We start from the raw sequence: 19,776 nt of genomic DNA, 5'->3' as shown, positions 1-19,776 counted from the left end.
TTGGAGGAACCTGTCCTAGAGATGTTCATCCTCTTTTTTTTTGAGATGAAGTCTCACTCAGTCACCAGGCTGGAGTGCAGTGGTGCAATCTCGGCTCACTGCAACCTCTGCCTCTCGAGTTCAAGTGATTCTCCTGCCTCAGCCTCCTGAGTAGCTGGGCCTACAGGCGTGTGCCACCACAGCTGGCTAATTTTTGTATTTTTAGTAGAGACAACGTTTTACCATGTTGGCCAGGATGGTCTCCATCTCTTGACCTCATGATCTGCCTCCCACCTCGGCCTCCCAAAGTGCTGGGATTACAGGCCTAAGCCACTGCACCTGGCTGATGCTCATCCTCTTTCAAGGGAAACAGACTTTGCTGCCTGGGCTGTCCTATGTCTTCCTCCCTCACCTCACTCAGCTGGTAGGTAAAGAAGCTGTGGGAATCTGATCCAAGGGTAACCGACAGGCCTGTGACCTATGACCGGGCTGGGACTAAAAAAATGAGCAGGACCAATCCAATTCTCACCCTTGGGGATTTGATTCAGAAAACTCCAGTGGCTGAACCAGTTACTAAGGGGGCAGAAACTGCAAGAGTGCCAGGGGTAGAGCTGAGGCCACAACAAGCCAAAACCATATGCAAGCCAAGGTTATGAGGAAGCAGAAACTATGAGTAAACAGGAAGCTTACTGGCAGCGGGCAGAGAGTATAGCATGCCAGGAGTGGGTGAGCACTTGGCAGTGAAATGATGGAGGGGGCTGCAGTCCCTAGAGCTGCTTTGGCTCTTAAGACTTACAACAGCCCCTCCACTTGTGTACTTAAAACACCCTTCCTTCTTCAGAGAGCTTAAAGGAATCTGGACTTTGCAATCCAAGGAACAGAATTAAAGCAGATCCAAGCAGATCTGGGTCCATATTTCAGCTTCCCACTTGTGCTCTGGGTAAGTTTGCTAACTTCTCTGAGTGCCAGACTCCTCACAAAATTATCTTAAGTTCAGTACATGGACAAAAGTGTCAAACTCAATAAATGGCAGTTGTTGTTATTGTTTTTCCAGGTTTTATCATGGTGGTATGTAGATTTAAATGGCTGCACTGTGCAAATAACTGATGCTGAACATCAAAGAACAGGAGCAAGGGTAAAGCAAGAATTAATGACAAGCAAATTTAGGCAAGGGGAGGTCATTTTTTTAAAAAACTGTTAAATGGCTGAATGAATATGCTTTCTAAGGTTCTGTATGCTGCAGATTTAACTTTAAAAGGAAAACAAAAGTCTAGAAAAAGGTCTGTTTCAAGAACCTAGGTGCACTGAAGTTTTTCTTCATCTGTTTTTGTCCAGTTTCCTTCAAAGAAGTTATGTGTTGAAGAAGAGCCATTTTTGAATGAATAGGAAGACTGTGAGCAGTATCAGAGATCATTCTCATAAGCCAGGAGGTATATTCCAACTAGGATAATAAGGATGGAGCCACCAGTACATGCAGAAGCCTGCAATCTGAAATAGGAGATGACACACATAGGTAATAATGCTTTCTGCCACTTAAAAGAGCTCATCTACCTGAAATTTGAGAATTAAATTTGAATCACATTTGTCCCAAAGCAACAATTTTAAAATGAAATTTTCATTTTCAAACTTTTCACATCTCATTTAACTTTCACAACAACCTTTGAGGTTGGAAGGGTTATAAGCCTCAATGTACAATGAAAGAAATAAAGTTAAGGCTGGATGACCTATCCACAAAGCTAGTAAGCAAGTAGCAAACTGGGGTTAAAATCTAGACCTGGCTAGGGTTAAAAGATTACTAAGTCTTGTGCTCTCTAAAACTCTGTAATGCTCCATCTCAAAAAAAAAGCCTTATAGATAATGCTTCAATTCCTAGGTGAGTACTTGTAAACCATAGAGCACCCGAATTGCTTGCTGTACACTAATAATGCAAGGCATTAAGTGATAAGTGCCAGGCAAGTGTTCTAGACAATCGTGTGCTATGGGAGTCCACAGCAGGGAGAGATCAATACGGAATATAACATGGGCGTGGGAAGCTCAACTGTATAAATGTTTTGTTTGAAGGATACTCAGAAAGAAGCATCGTGCAGATGATCAGAAAAACAGAACTACAGATAGAAGGCTGGCATGAGAGAGAATGCAGACTTGGGGTAATCACTGCTGAAATAATTGCTAATTGATGAACTTTCTAAAAGGGGCAGGTGAGGAGTCCCTAGGGGACCCGACACCCTAATACACATATTACTGAGCCCCACATAAAAGAGTAAGCTTTGAATGAAATTACTACAAAGAAAGTATGGTGGCAAAGCTAAGCTTTGAAAGAAGGGGAAAAAAATGGGGGCAGAGAAGATGTCCAGTGAGATAAGAATAGAAGACCTCTATCAAGAAAAGAACTGACCTACAGCAGGTTCTATCCCTCTATTGCTACTGAACCATTTCAAGCACCCATTTTTATTTGGGTTAAATTGAATGGTGAAAGGAATTAAGAGGAAAAATTCATTCAACACTATATCAGACTGCAATCTTTAATGCATAAAATATAGCCACACAGTATAGGTTAGTATACACAGTTCACACCAAAAAAAACTATTTACATTTGAGAGTCTATGTATAAGAGCTCACAAAGCCTCTGGTTCCCAGCAAAACAGAAGAAAAAAAAAGAAAGAAAAAGTATGGGGTCAGCAGATTCTTCAAATTTCTGTTCTTTCCTGGTACAAAATAGAGTTGATAAAGTACCCTATTTCTAAAGTAGCAGCAACATTTTCTATTATTTACTATTTTGCTTTTTAAAAAATCTGCAATTCTTATTCCAGACTTAAAAGCTCCCTAGACATGTATAAAAGTACATGTGTATAAAGCTGAAACCACTGTAATAAAATAAAACTATAGCTATAATCCTAGAAGGTATAGAGAACAATATAAACATAGCTGTCATTTATTGAGTAACTACTATATTCCAGGCACTTTCTAAGCACATTGCATACACACCCCAGGACAGAAGAATGACTATCCCATTTTACCAAAGAGAAAACTGAGTAACTTGGCAAGGTCACAGATCCAATACATAGTAGAGTTGGGGTTTGATCTTGGGTCTCTTTGACTCCAGAGTCCCCTGTCTCCAATAATATTAATAATGGTTATTATTACCATTAGCTATGGGTCAAGTCCAAACCCCACAGAGAAAAACTTACATGGTATAAAGAGCCACAGCTTGGGCATCAGAGCACCTGACCCTGAATCTTGGTTCACTATTTACCATCTGTGTGACATTGGGCAAGGCACTTATCCCTTCTAGGAGCCTCCATTTGCTCAGTTGTAAAAGCATATGGATTTACATTGAATTTCCATTCCACTGAATATAAATGCAAACTTTCCAATATTTGAATATATTGTGAATAGTACAGGTATATATTCAGCCCCAACCTAGCATCTAAATCTCATTTCACTGATGGTTGCTAAGGTGCAACTCTTCTCTTTAAACCAGTTTTTTTTTTTTTTCTGGAATCATTGGTGGGACAGAGTTAGGAGAGAAGCAGAAAAATTTATCTTCTGGGATATTGTAGGATAGCTGAGATAGTGGTTAGGTGAAAGTTATTTGCAGAATCCTGAACTGGAACCAAGTTTTATTTTCCCTCAAAAAAGGGTGAGAGACCATATTAGATATTAGCTATGTTATGAGATTCATAGATGCTTATTTTAAGTCAACTAAAATCCTAATCACCATTTACAACATCTCTCTATGAAGAAACATCCTCCAAATTTGAAACAAATAACTTACAAACATTTTGGGATCTAATCTGTTCATAAAATAGTTATTGCTCTACTCTTGCATGATAGTTAATAAAAATTCAAAGCTGACAGCAATTTTTGGTATAAGGGTTATCTATTAGTTTCTGTCCCTAAGTTTTTATATTAAAAAAAAGTGATTTAGTTAGCTAGCCCAACTAACCTGGGAGGTTGAGGCTGCAGTGAGCCAAGATCGCACCACTGCACTCCAGCCTGGGAGACAGAACAAGACCCTGTCTAAACCAAAAAAAAAAAAAAAAAAAAAAAAAATCTGTAAAAACAGGTACATGGAGTCATATCCTTTTCAAAATTATAACATCTGAATAAAGGCTATTTAAATTAAAAATTCAAGACTTTGCTTTGGTTTAAACAACAGTGAATTTGTAGCTATAGATCAAATTCCATAACAAAATAAGTAAACTGCTTGGGGTACCAAGACAAAAAGAAGGTCCATAAATGGCTGTTTTCCTAAATTGACTGGACAATGTCTCAATTTTCTATACTCTGTGAAAATCTGGTATGGAGCTGTTATTCTCCATGCCTATTGTAAGCCTATAAAAATGTAAGTGCTTATTTTCAGAATATTTCGAGATAATTGAATGAATTTTCCATGAATTATAGCAAAACTCATAAATTATAACTAGTAAAACTCATAAATTTACCTAGAAAGATATTACTAGGTAATCTCTGAAATTACAGTAGTAGAGCTGGAGTTTGATCTGGGGTCTCTCTGACTCCAAAGAGATGGAAGTAACATAATAACCTATGTATGTTAGCAAACTGTGGGGTAAAAGACAAGAGATGAGGTGAGGAAGGAGGGAACAGTGTGCTGGGAAAATTTCTAATCACATCCACCTCTTGCTATAGGACCTGGGAAGAGATAGAAAGTACTTAGGAAATTAAAAAAAAAAAAAAAAATTGTGGAAAACTGGAGCCAAAATCTTTATATCATGGGAAACAAAATTAATTTGAACCTGGAATGACCATGTCCTTCACATGAGTAAAAATCCAACTTTAACAGCAAACTGTACCAGGGAAAACAAAACCTTCATGTAAGCTAAGAATGGCAAAAGGTTATTTAATAAGAAATTCCTAATTATCTGTAGGGAGAGGGTGCATAACCAATGTCTATCCAAAACCTAGGATGGATAGCACAAGTAAGGTTTTAAACCATTCAAAACACAGAAGGAAAGAAACAGTAAGTTTCCTTTCTCTTCAGTTGCTAAAATTACCATTAAATTAGGTCTATTTCACTTGAAGAGGAGGATGCTAGAATAATTAATGACGTCCTTTATGTAAATGAGAATGTTGAAAAGCCTTTCATTCTCCACTGAATTATAAAGGTTCAAACAAGAAGATATAGAATTACAAATGAATTTCTATTCAGTTGAATATGTATGAAGGCAAAGTTTCCAACATCAGGATATATAGTTAAGAGTACTGAAACAGGATATTTAAAGAGCTTATAAAAATTCCTCACCCCGAGTGTCTTTAAGAATGACTAGTTCTGGGTTATCTAGTATGTTTAACACATGGGGTGAACTGATGACAGACCTGTGGCAAATTGATACTCCCCAAGCGAAGAGAAGGCAAATGAGGAAATTCCGATGTTGCCATGACAATGTGACTGATCATGACATCAGCGATTCCTAATTCCAAACTGTAAAGAACACTCCCAGAACGCTGACAACATATTAGATACTCCCAGAACCACCCTTCCTTCACCTCCCAATCTAATGTCTGATCTAGTGGCAAATACAATGTTTCAAACAAGGCATTATTATTAAGTGTTAAAATCCGGTTAGACCCTTTTAAACTTGAGAAAGTGCCAGAATAAGCAGATAACTTCTGAAGACATTTACATTTTTCGGGGCTATTTACATTTTTCACATGTATAGACATAATGAATTCATAAAAATGTTACAGTTTATAAAATGCTTCATTATGCATTATCTCATTAAAGTCTAGGGGAAGGAGGCAGGACAGATATTATTACCACCTGCCCCTGCCCCACCACCACTGCCCACCTTTTTTTGAACAGGTAGTTACCCTCAGGTCAGTCAGGCAACTTGCCCTCTGACATGAAGCCCTAGAAATATAGAATTTCAGAGGTGGAAAGAATTATTAAGGGCCAGTCCTTGTAATTGCTATACAGTAATCATTCAATAAATCTTTCAGCAATTGAACGAATGCTACTGTCTCTCCCTGGACACCTTGGCCAATAATAAATTCATTCCATCTATTCATATTCAGCTATATCTACTAGAAAACTTTGTTAAACAGCCTTGAAATCTGAAACCATCCATCATAGGTCTACCACAGGACTAGAATCGGTGTCTTCTATAGATTGTATAGTGCTTTTTCTCTGTATTCTGTACTGGTCAACTTATAAAAGTGCTAGCTAAGTTATCTTTTCTTGAGCTTTAAGAATCTTGTAAGATTGCTTAGACAGTCTGTAAATCTCTAACGATTTAACTTAACCTACTGTCCTGCACATAGTATGTTTTGTTGCAGGCATGAATGGATAAGGTAAAAGTTTTCTTGCGTGCGTGCGTGCGTGCGTGCGTGCGCACACACATACACACACACGCAGAGCACAGAAATATTTTTCACCTTCTTTTCAAAACCATGAATATCTGAGTTAAAAAGAGTTGAATATAAAAAATGTAGTGATGTAATGATCAAATAAGAAAGAATATGCTTTATAAACTACATAGTGAATTTGCATCCTAATCTTTAGGTTACTTAAGATCATAGAGACTGTAAATAAATGTTGCATTTTGCAACTGTATGTGATTTACTTATTCAAGAAATGAGATTCTATGATCAAATAGTTTCTCTTGACTTCAACCATTAATTGTCAGAATAAATCTTCTCACTTTATTTTTTGGGTAAAAGAGAAGTATCACAGTCATCTCTCTGCAATCAGTGTCCTACAAATATTCAGATATAAACTGTATGTCATGCAATCTAAGATGCCACTGATTGTGAGCTGCCTGAAAATTACTGAGATGTTAATTGACATTTGAAAAAAGTGGACTACAGTAATTAAAAGACACCATAACTTACTGCATTTCAACTGCAGAGATGTTGAAATGTAAAAAAGGTAGGAGTCTTAGAATCTATAAAGTATGGCATACAAGAACATGAATACACAGCATGCAAATGCACATCCATGTTCTTTTTATTCATAACCTTGGCTTTAGAAATATATTTGTCAAATACTCATTTTTAACCTTCCTAAGAAGAACACAGAGCTAATAAGTTTTTACAAGTAAATGACTCATATGCTCAGTTTTTTCAAGGAGATCTGACAGTGCGTCTTACAAGTAGTGGGCACAGTCTGCACGCATCAGAATGAGAAACTTTACCCTAATCTCACAAAGACATCCATCACAAAGGAACAAGCTGAGCTGTCTGCTTCCCTCCTCAGCTCTCTCTCCACAATCACGTCATTCTACTTAAAGTGTTTTTACATGTACAGTGCATTTATATAATAAGAAAGAAAGATGAAAGGGAGATGAACCTAAATCTGTAGATATTTATCAGATTTCACCACTGTACACTTCTTGCTGTTACTGCTTTAAACTGTCAGTTGCAAACATAACTTGAGAACACGAATCCTGGACTGTTACTTCTTTGGCAAGTTTTAGTCAAATGCGTGCATACACACACACACACATACACTCCAAAGATCAGTCATCAGTACTGTTCTGGCACACGGCATCAATTCCAACCGACGAGCCTCACAAATTCCCACCCTTTTACAGTACCTGGAGTGCCAGTTCTCAATCTTCCTGGGGCTTCAGATTGGAAAAGTGATTTTTACATAGATCAGGTAAATCAGATAAAAAGGCATATATCTGAAATGATTATCACAGTCCTTAAAATTAATATGAAATTACAAAGTGAATCAAAAGCAATAACTTAACAGTTAAGGTGACCCAGTTATAGGAAAAGATGTAAATGATTCACATTTGGAACAACAACTATTAGGATCTGATACTTCATATCTGTTCAGGAACTGACTAGTTCCTTGCATTTCTTCTTCTTCCATATGCAGCATTCCTTTTAGTCACTTAATTGCTGGTGTGATGATAAAACCAACATGAAAAACTGAAACAAATTGGCCAATTTATGTATTGACTACAGGTTGATTAACCTGAGGCTTGGGGATTATCTATTAATTTCATTTATCTGTAATGTTCCCCTTGTTATAAAAGAAAATTACAACTGATCTCACCTTGAAAGTCATCTAATAAGAATTATTAACATACCAAACTACTGATATACGCAAGCCTCTAACACAGCACTTGGCACATATTAAGTGTTTGAATATTGGTTCATGAATGTTGGAATGAATGAATAAGCCATATATTTAAAATGTATGCAAGTCCTATTCAAACAGATGTTATTATTCTATAAAGTTAAAACAAGCTTATGACTTTGAAATACTTAAGAAATACTTAAGTAGGTTTGGAAATGATTCACTGTTATCTTGGGTGAGATAATTAACCATGGTTAATTCGGTGATAAATTTTACATTCTAATTTACTAGCCAAACTTCCTCTATATTAAAGAATATCATGTTAAGTTCTGTAATTTGTAATTTCTTGATTGATTTGAAAATATATTCTATTTTGGGGGAATTCTTTTAAGAAGTCTTAGAATTCACTTAAGCTATTTGCTATGAACATTATTAAATATATCAAGCTAAAAAATATTGCAAATCACTATAGGAACTGTTTTCCCCTCTTTCTATGCCCGTCTGGCCCTTTATTTTAAAAGTGAATCATAATTTAAGTTTTTAGTGACTGACAGGTTTTTAAAGTAGGTGTATAAACTCTTTAAAAAAATTAATTTGTTTTAGTCCCATGTCTACTCCTAGGTGCATAAACTCTTGTAGTTCAAAATCATATCATTTGTTCCATTTTATCATTTAACATTTAAAAGGTTATATCAGTAAATAAGAATGGACAAAGTGCTGATAATTGCTGAAGTTTTTCTTTCCACCTTATTGTGTGTTTGAAAATGTCTGCAATTCAAGTATTTTTAGTGGATGTCAGTGTACTAAAAGACTTGTGAGGTTGATTCAGAGGATCTCAGACAACCAAGGTAAACTGGTTCTTGGTGCCACAGCACCTAGGAAGTGACTATATAGCCAGTTATAAGTTTTCTTTTAAATAACTACTTTATCTGCCCATTTTACCTCTTTCTCATGAATCTCTCCTAAAAAAGGAAATGGGGAAACACAAACATTTAAAAAGGTGAAATATGAGACTACAGTCTGGGTAGTACGAAGGTTATAGTAAACCCACTGAGAAATGCTGCAAATCTGAGTGATGAAACAGATAGGAGGCTGCTAATTTCTACACTTGACAATGAAAATACATGATTTTTAAATTAGCAGCTTAGCTGTGATTCAAACTGACTCTTTTCTCTTTCTCCATATCTTTTATGGAGTTTTCTCGAGCTTGAACTGCTGGAACTCTTCTGTTTTTCCCTCTGACTGGTCCTTATTTACTCCAAGTTGTTGTGTAGCCTGTTTCCAAAATAATTTTTTTCTGGCCTCTTTGGCTGTATCACTCTACTTCCTAAAACTCCCACATCAAATGCAAATTTCTGAACAGCACTTGTAAAGCTCTCCACTTTCTAACTCCCTTGTCCCTTTACCTCTATTTCCAGCTACTATTTGTGTCTTGGCTGCCCATGAACTCACTCTTCTCTGGCTCCGAGCTTTGCCAGGAAACAGCCTCTGTTTTTCCATCAGCCAAACCACACTCATCCCTCCGTTTACTCTGTTGAAATCATGGCTTATGGTCTACCCCCTCTGAGTTTTTCCTACTCTCATCTATTTTCCAAGACCTCTTGCTACATTTTCTAAGGATGGTATTAAATGCCTAAATTAGGCCAACTCAGTGTCTTTACGTTATAAACTCCTCCATTGAAGATATAATCACGGCCAAGATTTACCATGTACTCCCCATATGTACTCTATTGAAATGCAGCCTGCAAGAGTCAGCAAGTACCCATTGACCTGGCTTCACTGTCAATGAGTAGTTCTCGGCCTCCTTTCTAGTCCAGCTCACCTGAGGATTATGATATATTCCCCTCAGTCACCATGGCTCACTTCTACATGATTCTGAGCCAGAAATTATGAGGACACGTGCTCCCAACTTTACTGAAAATTATTGTTACAAAGAATGAACCAGAACATGGTCACAGGAACACAGAACAGATAAGCATTAACCTCAGTACCCCCTACAACTTTCTCTGCTATAAAAAAAAAAAGTTTTGCTGTCAGATACATAAAAATTATAGCCTCTTGAGCTAAGAAGGTTTGGAAATGATTCACTGTTATCTCGGGTGAGCATTTATTTATTAAAACCCAAGATGGTACCACGATGTATTTTAGAATGACTAAAGCAATCAAGAATTACTTTCCCCGGATGGCACCACTTCTGTTGAAACTCCAGTGGTTGACCGTTCCGTCTTCCCCACACCAAGAGGCACCTGTCTCTTCCTTTTCCTCTTCAAGGTAAAGCAGGACAGCCTTTGAGATTCACTCTAACTCATTCTGTCTGCTGTCATTTATAGTATTGAGTAGTGGACAAGGAATGGGCTTTCAAGAAGAACTACTGTGTCCAAAAGACAGTTCTACTATCTGTTAGCCACCTTCACCTAACTCTACTGTTCATTTGTAAAAAGCAAAAAGACAACAATATCTTCCTCACAGAGTTTTTGCAGGAAACAAAGCAGACACTTCGGTTTGTTAAATGACAAAGACATTTATTATCATTTATTTACCTTCTTCTAATGCCCACCTTTTTCAGATAAATGTAGCATATAGCTAAGCACTCTTCCTGGGTGATGTCATTTCATCTAAACCTAAGCCTTGAGTTTAGGAGGCTGTGAGTAAGCCTGACAGTTCCACTTCAAGAAAATCTACACATCCACTTTCTTTCATTGACTGACATCACTGTGTATCATCAAGTTCTGTAATTCCGATTCTTCCATCCAGTCTGTACTCTTGTTCACAAAAATTAAAGCATTAGACATTTTAATTGTGCCAGACATTGTTTTAAGTATTTTACAGCCATTATTCCATCAATCCCCACACCACATTATTATTCTCATTTTCAGATGTGGAAATGTAAGTTTCTCCCTCATTCTCTTTATTCTCGCATCCTCTGCTCTGTGAGGTCACCATCACCACCAGCACCCACCCCCAACAACTGCCCCCGCGCCACCACATTTAATTTACTTAACAAACCTAAACTCCCAGTCAGGGAACTCAAGTTTGTTATTTCTAGTGCCTGGTATTCATAGCCTTTTCATCCTGTCTTTAAAATAAGCATTTTTCACCAGATTTTTCTATTCCTCTCCTGAGTTACTCACAACCTCCCAGGTAAATCATACTATGCTCAAAACTCAATTTTAGTTATACCTTTACTGCTGTATAGCACCCATTTTACTCATTTGCAAGTGGCTCCCTACCCCATCGCAAACAGAATTCCAAACCTTTTAGTTTTTTTCTCAAATTCCTAATCCTACCCCTACAATGATACGGTAGAGATCATTCATTATTTACATGAAATTCCCTCAGTTATCTCTCAAATACACATCTATACTTTTGCATCTCTTCTTGGCATTCTTCTCTGTCCTAGCTAGATAGCTTCTCTGTGTTCAAGATTTAGGTTTCCATTTGCATCCTTGAGTTCTGAACTTCTCTATAACATACCCTCACTTGACTTTCCCCAGCCCAACTTCTATACCAGTTTGATTGCTTGCTTTTCTTTTTCTTTTCTTTCTTTCAATTTTTCTTGGCAACTTAATACATTTTTTACTATAAAAGTAATACATTAATATATTTTCCTTTTAAAAATGTGAACAGCAGATGCAATGGCATTTTTCCAGTAAACTGACTTGCTCAAGTCTTCTCTATTCTAAAAAAAAAAAAAAAAGGTGGGCGGGGAGGGAAATGATTCCCTTGCTTCTTATGCTACTTTATTCCTTCTCTCTTTCACTGCTGGAGTTCTTGAAAGACTGTCCGTCAGTGGAGGTTTGCACTTCATTGCCCGTTGCAAATACAGACCACTGTAACTTGGCTTCTGACTACCACTTGTCCCCACACAACATGATGTAGTTTTGTGATAGTGCCAGCCACTCACCTTCATGTAATTCCAAGTTGTCTACTCTATTGGGGTCCTCCTTTACCCTCTTTTTTGCTCTGCTCTAGGTTCTTTTCCACGTATGATCTCACCCACAACTAACACTTCAGTATCACCAGTGAATGAAAGAATACCAGAGCCAGAGCTCCAATCTTGGCTCTTCTCTTGGGATCTAGACCCCTGGTTCAAATTTCCTTGAGGTCCTGTGTCCCCCGGTTGGCCTGCACTCCTCTCTCTGATGTCACCACTGAAACAGGTGTGCCACCCACTAAGGCCGTTTGTTTGTACTTTGTGGTTTTATCTATCCGTCCATTTCACTGGAGGGCAAACTCGTCCAGAGCAACCGGTCTACCTCAATGCCTTGTACAATGTTGCAACTCTAGAAACAAAAGTAATTTAAAATTTATTGACTTGAAAGTTCAAGAAAAAAAGTGCCATTTCTTTCTTTCTTTTTTTTTTTTTTTTTGAGACGGAGTCTCCCTCTGTCACCCAGGATGGAGTGCAGTGGCGCAATCTTGGCTCACTATAACCTCCACCACTTGGGTTCAAGCGATTCTCCTGCCTCAGCCTCCCGAGTAGCTGGGATTATAGGCGCCCACCACCAAGCCCTGGATACTTTTTGTACTTTTAGCAGAGACAGGTTTCACCATGTTGGCCAGGCTGATCTCAAACTCCTGATCTCAAATGATCCACCCATCTCAGCCTCCCAAAGTGCTAGGATTATAGGCATGAGCCACCACACCCGGCCAAGTATCATTTCATAAAATTAAGAATTTCAGCCAGAGGTGAGAGATTGGGGGAAAAAAGAAAAAGAAAAGAAGAAAGACGTCTCATACTCATCAGCATCCTTATTGTCTGTTTTGTCCGGTTTTCACTCAGAACGCCTTTAGAATCTGAGAAGTGCGTTTTCTCTCATGAGTGAAAATGCTCTCAAATGCATTTGGGACTGCTGGTCATTTCCAAAGTGCCAGGGAATGAAGCCCCGTTAACTGGCCACTTCTGGATATTCATGCTATAACTGGGAAGCTGAGCAACTGAATTTTAAACTGCTGTTTGGGTTCTTCTTCAACCCAACATTCAGTTAAAAACTTTATATGATTTAAAAAATACATATTTGGGTCTGCTTATGTCTACTGTTTATTCACTCACAAATGACTATATGAATAGCAGAAATTAGGAAAGATTTTACAGAATGTGTATAACCTTTCATATTAAAAAAAAATAAAAGGAAGCAAAGGGATGAAGAATTGAGAACTCTTTCCTGGTATTTATTTTTGTACCCTGGGCAACTGAAAGATAGGGGTGAAAATGAGCAGCAATAGGAAGGTGAGAGATTTAAAAATCAAACTTTTTTTAAAAAAAGATTGCCTTAAAAATAATCAGGAATTGATCATCTATTCACAGGTAAATTATTAAGATTAAGATCTGAAGGATTAAAAAAATAGTCTTCAGACCATTATTAGACCTTCATTTTGACTCCTAAATGGGATATGGTCAATAAAAAATGACTGCGTCCCCTCTTGAAGTCTGAAGTTAAATTATCATCTCCATTCCTACCAGTGTGGCTGCTTAAATGGGGCAGTGTGAAGTTAGAGCATTTAAAAGCACTACTGTTCTTTATAGGGTAGTCCAGACTCTCAAGTTTAACTGTATACACTTGTTCAGTGTCTCTGTAAATAAATAATTTCTTACTACTATTACAGTGAATCCTTTTTAACCTAAAGAGAGATGACTAGGTTAAATTTTTCAAAATAACATTTGTCTTCCAGCTGCCTTTTAATTAACTGATATCTTCTTAGCTCCTTTAAAGGCTAACTAAAAGAAAACACAAAACGCTTACTTTTTATAATTCCCTAACAATGTTCCTCATCTATTCATTCAGTCAGTGTTTAGCGGGAGCCTAAAACCGCTGGGTACTGTGCATAGAGAAGGAGGCCATATATAAGGTAGCTGCGGGGCCATGAGTAAGCAATGCTGGGAGGAAGGAGAAGCAATGAGGCAGAGGAATCGTCACTTGGAAAGTGAATCACAGGACAGTGAGACCCAGAGAGTAGAATGATAGTAGACAGTAAGAAGCAAAGCAGCCAGACTCTAACCCAGCTAAACAAAGAACAACTAAGTGGCAGAAACAGCAGAAGCTCAAGAGGAAAAATTCAAAACTCCTGCTCTTGATTTTGTGCCTTGAATGGAAAACTGTCATCCAACTGGTCTCCACAGGCCCACCTAGGAGGCTGCTCTCTTGGGTTCTGTTGAGATCGGGTTTCATAATTGAGATTCTTATTCCCTTCTATATTCTTAGAACAATTCCACCTCATTACTTAACACAAACAGTAATGGGTCTCTGTTACTGTGCTTGCAACCAGAAGTATCCTGCTAAACAAATACTAATAAAATTGTGCAAGAAACTGCTTCTTGTAAGTTAGTACTTAGCAATAGCAAGTCCACTTAAGAAGGAAATAATTTAATGTCAGGCAGCACCACCTGCTCATTTAAGGCAAGTTATTAAATTATTTCAATTTATTTCAAAATGCTTATATTAAGAAAAATTTGCAGTCCTTGCACTTCCATGATTGGCAGGCACCACATTCATTGTATCATCCCAATTAAAGTGTTGCCTGGTGTCCAAACAAAAGAAAGGGAGAAAGAAAGACAGAAGAGAGAAGGGAGGGAGGGAGGGAGAGAGAGAGAGAGAGAGAGAGGGAGGAAGGAAGGAAGGAAGGAAGGAAGGAAGGAAGGAAGGAAGGAAGGAAGGAAGGAAGGAAGGAAGGAAGGAAGGAAAAGAAAGAAGAAAGGGAAGAAGGAGGGGAGGGGAGGAGGAGGGGAGGGGAGGGGGAAAGGGGGGAGGGGAGGAAAGGGAAGGGAAGGGAAGGAAAGGGAAGGGGTCTTCTCATACACAATCTAAGCTGTCTCTAATTTTTTAAATGGAATGGCAGGATGCGTGCTCCCTCCCCCTCAACAAACACATACAAATTAGATTATTCTTTATCAAATTTAAAATGTTTTTAATGTTTATATTTCAGTGTCTCTGAAAGAAACTATCATGTGACATATATGAGTTAATTGTGTTTGTTGCTAATTCTTATAAAAGTGGATATAGATGTTGTTAAACTAAGTTTTAGAGATTCCATTTTAGTTTCAAGTGTATACCTTTTAAGTCAAAGGAGGTACTTTGTTTGCTATTAGAAGCCAATAGATTTTTGACAAGATGGTCTTAAGGACTGTGTTATATTTAGGAATGAGCGCTTCCTCTCCAGATCTGTGCCGCCACCTCATTCCGGGTGACTTCTAAACAACCTAGGGTCACAGTGGCCTCTCTTTAATTAGTATCTCACTGCTGGAGGGAGGGGAGCATGTCAGGGGAAAAAGAATGTAAGAAGACATTATAAACAAAGGTCTTCAAGGCAACTTAGTGGTTCGGTCAAGGAATGGAAAAAAGCCTAGCTCCTTTTTTGTTACCAAAGTAAGGCCAGAAACAGCTTTGATTCCTACAAATTGAGATGGTTGGAATTTTTATGTATGTTTGTTAATTCTGCCTTAATGTGTTAGACTTTATATCAATTTGACAGCCTATGACTGAAAATTCCACATTCACTGTTTAGATGACAAAAGATTGATCCATAAAGAAAACGGATGATTGAGTGAACACTTTTCCATCTAAGGGATGATTCCATTAAGGTTTTAGCAATATCTAAGTTACTGTAATACGACATTTTCCTTCTTTAAAATAAAGAAGTACAATATTTAGGAAAGTAGAGGTCAATAATAACTGAGACATTTTTTAAATCCATAATTAATAGCTAAAACTGTACCTCCCATATATATATCTACAACTAATTTTATGAGGCCAGGAACAAAATTTTATTTAAATTGAGCTCACTGCAATAAATAAATGACTGAACAGGTAAAGAGAACTGAGTCAAAAATAAATTTTACCTGAAAATCAAGACTGACACAATTAAAAAAATTTTTAAAGCCTAAATATATAAACATATATGTTTATATATCTGCATCTATATTTATTTCTATCTGATGGTATATATTAATACACAGAGATAGACATTTCATATAGATCTAATTCCACAAGGGAATTACATTTTTAAAATGCCAAAGAGTAAAATTGTTGAAAACTAAGACAGTTACGTGTATGAGTAAGGAACACTTTTAGAATATTAATTCTTCAGTTAAAAACACTGACACTGATTAATGGTTTCTGTTGGGTATTATTTATAAGAAATTATCTCAGCAGGGTGCCTGTGTCCAGTTTCATAATCACATAGTACACTCACCCTACAGGATTATGTTCTAGGCAAGTTCGAATGTTAAGTTGAATTTCATTCTCTTCAGGAAGTGACTTTTACTCAAGATTGAATACAGCTGTTAGCACAGATCACTGTTCCAAAAACATTTCTATGAGAGCTGGAAGAAAACACCATTTTAAGAAATGCAAATTCACTTTCATTATTTTAAATCTGTGCAAGCAAAGCTGGAAGGGAATCTCTGGTCTCTGTTTGTTAGTTAAATTAGGTTCTTATAAATATTCAAGAGAAAACATGCAGGATGGCTAGGAGAGAGCTGTAAGACTTTCAAGTGTACTTCTGGAGCCTACATATTTTAATCACCAGTTTGTTTATAACAAATATAGTGGCTTGGTTTTTGTTTCAAAAATCAAAGTTATACTCAATTTCTCCTTAAATTTCACTGTCTAATACAACTTGGTTTTCTCTCTTTATATTCACAGAAATGTAGCCTGGCAAAAAACATGGGGTGGCTTCAGCAGAGGAAATGCTGCCAGCTGAAAACACCGGATGTAATCGAGACCACAAGAGACACAGACTTAGTTATAAATGTTGAACTAAAAAGAGGTATTGGAAAGAAACAAAGTCTAACTTTTTATTGGCTGGATTAATTATTGTAGTGAAATCTTACTATTTCATAGTTTAGTCCCAAAAAAAACAAAATATCTGGGAATTATTTTTATAATCCTAGGTTCCACTTTCCAGAGTGTTAAGAAGAAGAAGAAGAAGAGGAAGAAAAAAAAAACCCTATGGATTCTTACCATCCCTGGCCACTTTCCTACCACTGTAGGCAGGAGAACAGAGGTTCTGGGTGTCAACCTACTAGACGGTACACGATAGGTTGGATCAGCTTCCATAAATAGTTGGGAAAAGAGCATTTTAAAGAATGTCTTTTAGGATCAAATAAATGTCCTTTTACTATGTAAAGAAGCAGAATAAATTTGTCTATAGATGGACCCATAACAGAGTAAGTTAATTAGTATTATTAATTTTGTTTGGCAATGGGGTGGGGATAAGAAAACTTAGTTTACAAAGTCTGTAATAGCTGTTTTTCTATTCCCACCTTTTGACATTGTGCTTCCTTTTGTATGCAGTAATAGTGATAACTATGTTCCTTCTCTATTGGCCATGAAAATCCAAATTTGAACTTAACAAAAAGCATAACACTTTGGAATCCCTATGATCACCCCACCCCTCGCCAGTTTGGTTATTAGTGTTTTCCAAGCTGCATGTTTAAACAGTTACCTATTGCTCTCTATGTAAAGATCTTTTCAATTAAATACATTTGTCTGTTCAAAAAATAATTCTTCAGGCAAAAATTTAAAATTTAATTTACTTTTTAGTCAGGGAAAATGATATTTTAATTGTCAAAATATAATACTTTTTATTTAAGACCTTGACTCAAGGAAGCAGTTAGCAGTTTTTGCACTTTAAAGTTAACAGGAAGTCTCCTTTCTTCCTTTTTTTTTTTTTTCATGTAATATGATCAATGTTTCTTAGAAAGGTTAACATTTCTCATAAGAGATTAAAGGACCTACCATAACTCACACAGGAGAAAGTGGGTATCTTCTGATGGTAAGAACAGGTCATTTTTGAAACTATGTTGTGTTATACATGTCAGCCATCTTATTAAGTAAGCTCTTTGAAAAAATAAAAGAAAATCTTTTGCCACTAGAGGGAGTTCAAAATTCCCTTTGTATCAGTAAACATGTAAAGTGAATTTAACTTCTGAAACAATAAAAACTATGATTGTAGTATACTTTTTAAAAAATCAAACAATAAGACTAAATCAAGAATTAGGTTTTTAGGGGATATATCTTTTCCTTCAGTTAGAATAGCTATGGTGAATATATGCCATGGCTATTATGTACAGCACACATATATTAAAGGTAACTTCTTAATTTTAATATCTGGAAGAAGTACAATGAATAAGCATTCTTATTCATTGGGATTGGAATCTTTTACTCTTTCAAGCTGTATTTAATAATAACTGTGGTAGACAGTTCCAAAAACACCTGCCACAATCCCTCCCACTCTGCACGTGCTTTCTCAATGTGATTCTCTCCTCCAAAGTCCAGGACTGGAACCTGTTTCACCTCCCCTTGACTATGGAATGGCCCTGTGCGACTGGACCAGAGGAATGCAGAAGTATGGCTGAGTGACTTCCAGATCTGGGCCTGAAGAGGCTTTCAGCCAATCACCCTGTAAAGAAATCTGGGCTAGTCTGCCTTCCAGTTAGAACCCACATGGAAAGAGAGGCTGTACTGAAAGAGAAACTACACAGAGGAGAATGGAGGCACTCCAGCCAACAGCCAGACAACTGTGAGGCATGTGAATGAGGCCATCTTGGACATTCTGTCCCCAGCTGAGCTCCCAACTGCATGCAGCTGCCTGAGTGACCCAGTCAAAGTCAAATGGAGCAGAAGAGCCACCCAGCTGATCCCAGCCAACCCAGGAAAATGCAAAATTTTAAGTCACTTTTTCATTTAAGACATTTTAAAGTTTTAAGTCATTTCTAAGTTTAAGTCATTTTAAGTTTTAACTTGGAGGTAATTCGTTACTCCATAATAAATAATTGAAATAATAACACTAGTAAATATGTTTGTATGATGGTCTATATTTGTTGAAAGCCCTTTTACATCCACTATTTCCTATAGCCATACCATGCAGTGGGAAACTAGGTCAAAAGTTAAATATCCTGGCCAAGATCTTGGAGTGCTTAAAAACAAATACAGTTTAAGAGAGATGTTTCTCATAAGTAAATGCTATATATGCCTGTTTTTCTACTTTTTATCTAATGTAGTAGTGATTATCAAATAATCAAGTACTGGTTAAAAACTACTCTCTCCCACACTTCTTTTCCATAAAAACTAGTTAATCTAAACAATTATATTCATTTATTTTTCTATTAGTCCTACCAGTTCAAAAAGTAAAAATAATATTTTTGGACCTCTGCCTCTTTATTTATGCACACCTCTAGCTGTGTTTTGATGTTTGAGATGTTAATTATTTGGAAGTTCTACGCACAAAGCACTGACAGCTTCAACTGATAAGCTGAATTTTTAAATGTGAAATGACCCTTAATTCTTTCCTTGCTTATTCTCATTGTAGGCAAGTTTTACAACTCTCCTATCTGTTTGACTTTCAGTTGAACAAAATAATGATGGGGCACTTAGCACCAGGTCCTTTGCATTTTGGTTCCCCATCCCCCTTTCCCTCCTCCAGGGTTACCTGTGAGACTGTATATTACTGATATGGACAAGACAGTCCCAGCAAGAGAAAGACATTGGATTTTTCCAACTGATAGCTAAGTGTTCTTGTGGGGAGCTGTGTGTGGCAGGAGGAATGGTCTCAGAATCCAAGAATGGCCTGGGTTACCTAGGCAATAGTCTAATTTTATTAGACTATTTTATTAGACTATTGCCTAGGTAACCCAGGCCATTCTTGGATTTGTTAGTTTATTCTGAAAGCCTGCTAGAAATCGAATTTTCAAAATAAACTAAATGGTCCACATTCAAGACAGAATAAAATTCAAGTTTTAGAAGCTT

At 37.1% G+C, this 19,776-nt stretch overlaps 1 protein-coding gene and 1 long non-coding RNA gene across 7 annotated transcripts in view; one reads left to right on the top strand and one right to left on the bottom strand.

The window, feature by feature from the left end:
- The window catches only part of RBMS1 (RNA binding motif single stranded interacting protein 1), a 213,652-nt gene that overhangs the window by 137,007 nt on the left and 56,869 nt on the right, over positions 1 to 19,776 (bottom strand). The window lies entirely within an intron of this gene.
- LOC115893190 lies at positions 755 to 18,743 on the top strand. 2 transcript variants are annotated; one of them, XR_004053135.1, is made up of 5 exons: positions 755 to 919; positions 1,315 to 1,492; positions 16,672 to 16,795; positions 16,920 to 17,057; positions 18,307 to 18,743. It is a non-coding gene; the product is annotated as an uncharacterized LOC115893190 (long non-coding RNA). The 2 variants fall into 2 exon arrangements; XR_004053134.1 differs by lacking the exon at positions 16,920 to 17,057 and having other exon boundaries at positions 18,302 to 18,743.

The sequence above is a fragment of the Rhinopithecus roxellana genome, chromosome 14 (genome assembly GCF_007565055.1).
Source record: "Rhinopithecus roxellana isolate Shanxi Qingling chromosome 14, ASM756505v1, whole genome shotgun sequence".
NCBI classification, from domain to species: domain Eukaryota; kingdom Metazoa; phylum Chordata; class Mammalia; order Primates; family Cercopithecidae; genus Rhinopithecus; species Rhinopithecus roxellana.
This window is presented reverse-complemented; position numbering and strand designations above follow the sequence as displayed.